We start from the raw sequence: 8,929 nt of genomic DNA, 5'->3' as shown, positions 1-8,929 counted from the left end.
AAGGCGTAGGAAAGGGAAACAGGTAGTTGAGGAGTAAGACGATTGTGATTGGAAGTGAGTGCAGAATAGTAAGCTAGTACCAGGCAAGTGTTCTGAACTTTCTCGAGATATTGTAGTACTTGATAATCCTGTGATATTGCAAGTGCTTTGAAGCACAGAAACCTAAACCCTGATTCCAGTTATTGATCTTGAGCCATGAACCTTATTCTTTCTAGACCATTGATTGTTGTATACCCAAACACGAACCTCAAGTATACGATACTACTCCACAAATACATGCAAACAAAATCCCAAACACTAAACTGAATTAATTATATACTCAAACATTGTATCCTATGCTTTGAAAGCCCAAATCTTTGAAACCCTGAAATGTTGATTCCTTTGTTATCCAATTCTTACAATACCAGCATCCAAACTTTTAAATTATCTTATTGATCCTTACAAGGATTGAAACCCTTTCATTGTTAAACACTCATTGTTGTTAATGATTTTGATTATTGTTTATTATTGATTAATATGTTATTATGTTAGAATTGGATTGTTTTTATAAAATTGTGGACCAGATTCGTGGTCAGACCATATAATGATCAAGTTAGGCCAATGTGTGCCTTGGATCCAGTAGTTAGAGCAATGATGTGTGCCTTGCTCGGGGTTAGTGCGTGACTGATCAGCAGCCTAACCTTGGTTTTTAAATTAAAAGTATAATATCCAATTCTAAATCATAATTCATTGTTCACTTGATATCATAATCATGTTCACCTGATGATCATTATTCTCAGTTGTGTCATTGTGACTTGCTGAGCTAGTTAGCTCATTTGTGCGATGTTGTTTATATTCTTTCCAGCTAAAAAGGAACCAGTTGGTAACGAGGATCCCCAGTCCAGTGTGAGAGCTAGGGGTTCAGGTTGAGAAAGCTGAGCTAGTAGGCTTCTTTTGGAATAATTTAAGTTTGTAAAAGTTGTAATAAAGTTTAATACTCAGTCTGAGTTTGAATGATTGGGATTTGAACGATATGTAATATAAGTAGATGTGTGGCTTGTGTGCATACTTTTACCTGTTGCGATCCGTGGTAGTTGGTAAATAGGGTCACTGCATATTATTGTTATCTTTATTATTCTTATAAGCAGGTTATAAATAAGATGTGTGTGTGTGTGTGGACCCCAAACTTCTGACCCGGGTATGGAGGGCGTCACATCTTGTGAACAAAGAAATTCCGGCATCTGAAGATTTTCACAAAATGATAGACTTTGTGAAGGGATGCAAACTCAGATATGCCATGCTGAAATCACCCACAATCTACTGTGAAGTTGTGGAAGAGATATGGACTACTGCTGAGTATCAGTCTACTGACAAAACCATAACTTTTACTCTTAAAGGTAAGCAATTCTGCATTAACAGTGACACAATTTAAGCATGCTTTAAGATTTCTGAGAATACTACTACTGAACCACACACAGATGCCAATTTAGTTACCATGTTTAATTCTATTGGCTATGCTCTTCCTACCACTAAGTTAAGTAAGATTTGGAGGCTGGGTCTTAGAAAAGAGTGGAGTTATTTGTGTGATGTAGTTACCAAGGTGTTTTCTGGTAAGATAAGTAATTTTGATTCTGTCAACACTGCCATGCTTAACATGCTTTATATGTTGGTTACTGATAATTACCATAATTTCAGTGACATGATTATGTTTAAGTTAGGTTATAAGTTAGGGGAAATTAAAAAGAGAGCTAAAAATGTCTATTATGCTAGATTCCTTATGATTCTTACTAACCATCATATTGAGGATATTGTTATTGAGAACCCAACCAACAAATTGAATTGTTGGGTTCAAGAAAGGAGAGTGATTGCAGATCTTAACAGAGCAGTTCATCACATAGAAGTTCTCATTTTCTATTTTCAATCATGGAGGGCCCTCAAGTAAGTGAGGTAAGCACCACTGTCTTTATTATTCCTACCTCCCAAATTTCTTTGCCTTTGAGTGTGGCTATGGCATCTGTGTCAATGACCCAACAAATGCCTACCCAAGCCAACAAAACAAAAATTTCCAAATCCAAAGCAAAGAAAACCCCCTTTGGTTTCTCTCAAAAGAAACCAGTTACAAAATCTACCAAAACTAAAGAGGGGAGTGTGAAGGGTGGTAAGGTAGGTGAAGGACAAGGTGAACATCAAAGAAACCCCAAGTATAAGGATGGAGAGGTGAGTGTACCCAAGCCTAGCCACACCACAGTTTTCCAACAAACTGTGGTGATTAATAAGGAAATCAACACAACTCTAGTTTCATCCTCCCAAAATGATGCTACTATTGAAACAAGCTCCCAACCAGGAGCACAGGCCAAAAGGGTGAGGGACACAATCTCACCCCAAACTTATGACAGAAAGAAGAGATCTAAAACCATTAGGGATGCACGGAGAACACACAAAGTGCAAATTACAGCTAAAGACTCAGTCACTGTACCATCTCAAATTCAATTTGATGTGGCTTTAACAAATATGGAGTCACAGCCAAAATCTTTAATCATAGAAGCATCACAAACACCAAACTCTCCCACAAATTCTCTGAATGTGGATATGATCAACACATCAATCCCTGATTCTCCTTCTTTAACTCTATTGGAGAAGCCAAAATGTAGTGCAAGTGAGCATCATCTTTTAGATGATTTGTTGGCGCACTTGCCAATTCTTTCAGGAACTGTTGAGACATCTGTGCCCAAATTATCATCATTCTGCACAGAGTCTACAATAGTTTCCACTCCAAACTCTATCATTTCTTCTATTCTGATGGATTTTGTTCATTCGTCGGTTAGTGATTGTATCCTGACGGATGTGCCTAACAGCAGTCATCCGTCGGCTATCCTAACTACTACCCTGATGGATGTTCTTATCCGTCGGTACTCACTACACACACTGAAATTTCAACAATTGTTACAAGTGTAGATGAGTTAGTAGTTGTACAACACTCTTAGGACTGAGGGAAGGGAATGAATTGAGTGAGAGGCTGAGTTGCTCTTAGGTAAAAGGAGAGGAAAAGAGAGAAATCATGCAGGCTATTTCTTCCAGCCTGGAAAAAGAGAGTGAGAGGAGTTCTACCTTAGTAGGTAAAGGTGAGGGTGTGAGGGTGGTGAGCCAAGGGGAGCCCTTGATGCAAGAAAAGAGAGAAAATGAGAGAAAAGCAGGTACTGCTGAATGGGAAGAGCCCATTTTAAGTGAGTTAATGGATGTCAATGAGGCTGATAAGAAACAACTAATTCAGCAAGAATATCAAGTTGTTTTAAACTGTTTCTTTTGAAGCTGAGGCATTTACTCACCCTATGTCAGCCTATCAAGTCCTAGCTGAACAGGACAATGTGGTTATACAAAGGATACTAAACTTGGTGCATACAACTGCTTCAATGCAAAGGGTAAAAGATGCCATCTCAGCCATACCTCCCACAACTGGTGATGATGTTGATTATGGAACTGGTGGTTCTGAAGAGTTCTTTGGAGATGAAGATGGTGATGAAATATAATTTATGGACATAGGGGGAGAAGCAGGCCCTAACTCTAGATCAAACATTCCATCTTGGGTGTTCTCTAAAGAATTTGATGAGCAACATTTCAAGACTACTCTTTTTCACATCATTCAACAGACTCAGACAGCTCTTCAAGCCACCACCAATGCCAACACCAAGAAGCTACTTCAAGAACATCTCAATTCTCTTAAACTGCACCAAATTCAATCTCTTTAACACAATCTGGAAGTCACTTCACTTAAAACAGAGATTGATCAAGTCAAGAAGGATGTCTCTGAGAGATTGGATGCTAAATTTTCCAACACAACCATGCTTGATATTAACAGACAGTTAAGGAAAAACTCCAATCTTGCAACCAAAGTGGACTCCCTGGATACAAGACTAAAAGCTTTGGAAGCCTCTTTCACTGCCATTCATTTACATCAAGCCCAGCAAACTCAGTTTCTTCAAAAGCCGGTGGCTGCACAAACTTCAACCTCCACTCAACTTGATGCTAACAAAAAGGGGGAGAAAGACTCACTTGTCCCAGTTAGTCAAGGAAAGCCAATCAGTGAGGGGAAGGATGTGCTTCACATTCAAATCAGTCAAGTAATGGTTCCAGAAATTACTTTACCAAAGCCACTAGTATTGGACAACATTGATCTGATCCAAATAGCAGCTGCTAAGCTGGATTCAAAGTCAAATTTCAAGAAGCTTGATGTTGCAGCAGTTGAGAAGGAATTGGATGATAAATGGAGGAAAATAGATGAAGAAATTATAAAGAAATTGGGCCAATTGAGAAACCATACAAGACTTTTCATCACTTCTCTCAAGTCAAGCAAATCTCTATGAATGAAATGAGTCTAGGTAGTTTGGAAAAGGACCAACCTTTATGCATTAATTCTCCAAAAGCCAACCTGATTTTGAAGCCTAAAAGAAATTATCTGAAGTCATCAGACAAGCATCCCTTGGATCTCATGTTTGAGACTCCAAAACCAGATGAAAAAAAGTTGTTGGCAAGGTCCATTCCATTCTTTAAAGATCCAACTGATTCAGTACAAAAGAAAAGAATTTCCAAAATCTACAGGAATGGGAAAGATATGTGTGGTGGCTGGACACCCTCAGTTTGCAGCAGCTAAAAAGGTGGAAAAAGAAAGAATCAAGCAAGAAAAGAGGCAAGCTGCTTTAGATGCTAAGAAGCTCAAACAGAAGAAAGAGCAAGAAGCTATAGTAGCCAAGCTTCAAGATGTGAAGGCTGCAACTGAAATCTCTAAAACGCAATCTGTAGTAGCTGAAGATCAGGGTGAGAAAATGCACAAGGAACCACAACAGAAAAGAAAGTTCAGATACAAGATCCATTCAAAGAGAAAATTGGACTTCAGTGATGAGGAAATAGAAGATTATATTCCCAAAAAGTCTACAACTTCAACTTAAACATCTAAGCCTTCAGAAGTGCAAGATGACTTTAAGGTGGATCCAACAAAGAACTTTCATGGTGAGCCAATAGTTCCCAAGGATGAGCCTATAGACTGGGAAAGTCTACCTATTCCTGAACTCAACCTACCAATATTCAACAAAGCAAAGAAGACAAAGATAAGAGCAATCAAAAAGATCAAGCCTGTGACTCTCAGAACCAAAACCTTAGCCAAAGCTCAACCAACTGTCAATAAAATAGATCTACTATATATCTGTGATATCAAGGAATTTTCAGAAATAAATCTCTACTTGGATGAATTGGAAGAAGTAAGAGGGATTGATGCTCACAGACATCTTCCTGAAAGACTGATATCAAATACAAAGGTGGTAGAGAGATCATATGGCTCCTTCACATAATTCTCCAAGAAAGTTATAATATTTTGATAAAGATCTTCTCATCCTTCAAGAAGAATTTTGGATTTAATGTAACAACCAAGTGATTGGTTCTAAAGAAGATAGAAGAACTGAGAAGCAGAAAAGCCTCAAATGCACTTCCAAGAACTTTAACAATTCCCTACACAGGAAGTACAGTGCACTTGAGGCCTTACTAGCTGATGGAATTCATGGATGACAAAGGTGTGAGAAGATTCTTCAGATTGGATGACCAATTGAGTATCTCAAGCAATGAGACTCTACTGGAAATGCAAGAAAAGCTAGATTTGTCAAATACTGAAGAATTTGAATTCCACAGGTAGCTCCAAAATCAAATATAGGAAAACAACTGGAAACTTGGGAAGAAATTAAGACCATCAAGGAAATAGAAAACATATGCTCGGACTAGAGAAGCACCTTGATAATGATTGTGAGAACTCTTTGTACACTTTACTCTGTTCAATTTTCAATAAAATATAGCACTTACTAGTTTCATCTACTACTATTCAATCTGTACATTTAGGGTGTTTTGTTATGATCAAGTTTCTCTTAATTTATGGCTACAATTCCAGTAGACATAAATTGGGGGAGATTGTTAGGAAAATGTTGTGAACTTGATGATAAGTTAAACAAAACACCTTAGTAGAGTTAACTTAGTGAATTTGTAGCTCTCGACGGATGTTTTATTATAGTCCCAACGGATGATCCTTGTAGTCCCGACGGATGACAACTGAACATTCATCGAGAGTGTAGCTTATGTAACAATAAGTGTTGCAGCACATTTCTGCAAACAACAATGTTTAGTCAAGTAGATTCTGTAGGATTCTCTAAGTCATGTTGACTACTAGATTGATATACAGAATAGGTTGGCTAATTGTAAATATAAGATGTCTTGTAATTATGTATAAGTGAAATAGAGTCAAGTGGCAGAAAGAATCCCAAGGGATAATCTACAAAGGCTCCCAACAGATGATCACCAAAGCTCCCAACGGATAATCAACAAGGCTCCCGGCGGATAACCAACATAGTCCCGACGGATGATCATATTCAAAATAGTTGTTGATTGTGACAACACAGTCACATGCGTCGGGTGTTTGCAAAAGGAATGTGGCAGCCTGTTAAGCAGGATTTTTAGAACAAAGAAGCATTACCATTTCCATGCAAATGTGAAGATATTCAAAGAAGCTGGATAGAGTAATGTAGAAGTATGATATTAGACTAGATTCATTTTGTTTTATTATCTTGTGTTATTATTATATAACTTGGTGATATATAAACCAAGAGTAACAAGTAGAACATATAACTAAGAAAGCTTATTTTCAAAAAAATAGAAAAGGCTGTATCTGTTAAGAATTTCTCTGTAAGTTTGTTTGTTCACTTATAAGCAGCTGTGTGTTATTCAAAGCATCACAGAGTTCTTAATCTAATATATATATATATCTGATGGATACATTCAAATCCACCATAAAGTTTTAAAGCTTTGTGTTTTATTACTTAGTGTCTTGATTTCTATTATTATTTCATTCCGCATTACTGCAAATCAAACACTGTTATATATATTAAGCTAGAACATTTGTAAAATCTCAAAAAGAAGCCAGAATTACATTCAACCTCCCTTCTGTCATTCTTGTTGTATTGTTTGGGAATAACAACCTTCCATTGGCAAAGGATCTTCCCAATCACACTATAACAAGCATCTTTTTCAGCAACAAGACGCGCCCTTCTCTCTCATGAGGGAGCGCCTTGATCTGGTTAAGTAACCAACCCACCAGGCCTTCAAGGCAGTTAATTTGATAACTTATTCTTCTCTTTCAATCACAAGGGCGCGCCATCATCCCATATTCATAGGGCGCACCTTCCTTCTTTCTATTAACAAATTTGCCATTTCTTATTTTTAGGCATAAATTTCTCAATTAAGATCGATTGACCCAATCAAGGTGAATACCAAATTTTGGGCATAACAACTACCCCCCAAATTCCATATGCTATTAAAAATGGTATTGGAATTTTTATTTCTGTCAAAATTTGTATAAACTTATTATCAATTTTATCTTATAAGATGCGCCTTCAACAGGGCGCATCTTTGGGAAACTTAGAGCCTCCTCTTCATTGTTCATTCTTTTGTTCAAAGAGGGCGCGTCTTTGAAATTTTAAACGGTTTTTGAAACAGTTCCCCTTCATTTTCGGGAATTACAATCGACATGATTGATTTGATGAACAATTGTCCAAATCAGCTATAAATACAAGCAAACAGTGAATTTCTATCACTTTTCACTTTACTCTCTCTCTTTTTTTACTTTACCTTTTCTTCTAAAACCACCACACCGGTGGGATGAGTTTTTTTGCTCGGAATCGGCCTTTTTCTTCACCATTTCTTTAATCCCTTCCGTTCAATCTTCTCACCGATCAAAATGGTACACAAAGCTTTTTACATTTCTAAGTTTTGTTAAGTAAATCATTGTGCATGCCATATAATCTGTTCAACTTCTTTCCTTTATTTTCTTGTGTTATTCATAATTATTGTATGTATAGGTGTATATATCTTGTATATGTCAATTTAGATCCGCAATTTTAGGATTAAGATTTAAATTTACGTTTTTAGAATTTCAATCGTTGCTCCAGAATGATCCATGCCCAATTTGGATTTAAGGACACGCCCACTAACCTCTATAGTCTTATCGCACTGTGTATTTTACTTAGGGCGCGTCATCCACTTTAGGGCGCGCCAACTCATTTTTTATACTCGTTATAAACCTTATACTTTTCACATAAGTGCGCTTTCCCTTTACTTTCATGTCATCATTTAATAATGTGATACAGACCTTCTGGGCGCGTCCTTCCTCAAGGCACGCCTTCTTGATTTATTGTTCTTTATCTTATTTTATCTTCTTCTTAGACATACCCTTAATGGATTTTTACTTTTCTTTTGACAGCTGGAAGATGAGGGCGCGTCTTCTCCTTTTCACCCTTTCAAGGAATTTCACTACAACCTTAGGATATATTCTCCTCCTAACGTTTACTTTAAGCCACAACCTCCAAACGCTCACCATACTCCTGAATTCCTAGACAGTGTGGCGTGCCTTAAACAAGACTCCAACGAAGGTAAACTCATGGAAGACTCCTCCAATAGTTCCTCTTTGGATAATGTCCCTTTGGCTCAAAGAAAGGGAAAAAAGAAGCTAGTCTCCAAAGAAAGATCACCACTCCCAGAAGATAATGATTTAAATGATTGGCTAGAAGGGTTGAATGCTGACGGAAACAGAGGAGTATAAATAGGAGTTAATGCTGAAGTTGGACCATCCAAAGTTTCTTATAGAGCAATTTCTCCAAGCCTATCTCCTCATCAATCTCAGGGTGCGCCTACTTTCCCTAACTCTCAGGGCGCTTCCGAAGATAACTCGTCGCCCCTTCGTGATGAGATAAATTTTTTCGATGAAGACACCCTTCAATTCTCCACCTCTCATGCACCCTCACCAATTCAATTCATTCATTGGGAGGTTTCTGATAGAGAGCTGGACTTTGATTGGAACGACTTCGAGCCGTGTAATGAAGCCGTGAAGAAACGCTTCAGGAAGGAGCATGGAAAATTATTC

The sequence above is a fragment of the Apium graveolens genome, chromosome 8 (genome assembly GCF_009905375.1).
Source record: "Apium graveolens cultivar Ventura chromosome 8, ASM990537v1, whole genome shotgun sequence".
In the NCBI taxonomy this organism is placed as follows: domain Eukaryota; kingdom Viridiplantae; phylum Streptophyta; class Magnoliopsida; order Apiales; family Apiaceae; genus Apium; species Apium graveolens.
This window is presented reverse-complemented; position numbering follows the sequence as displayed.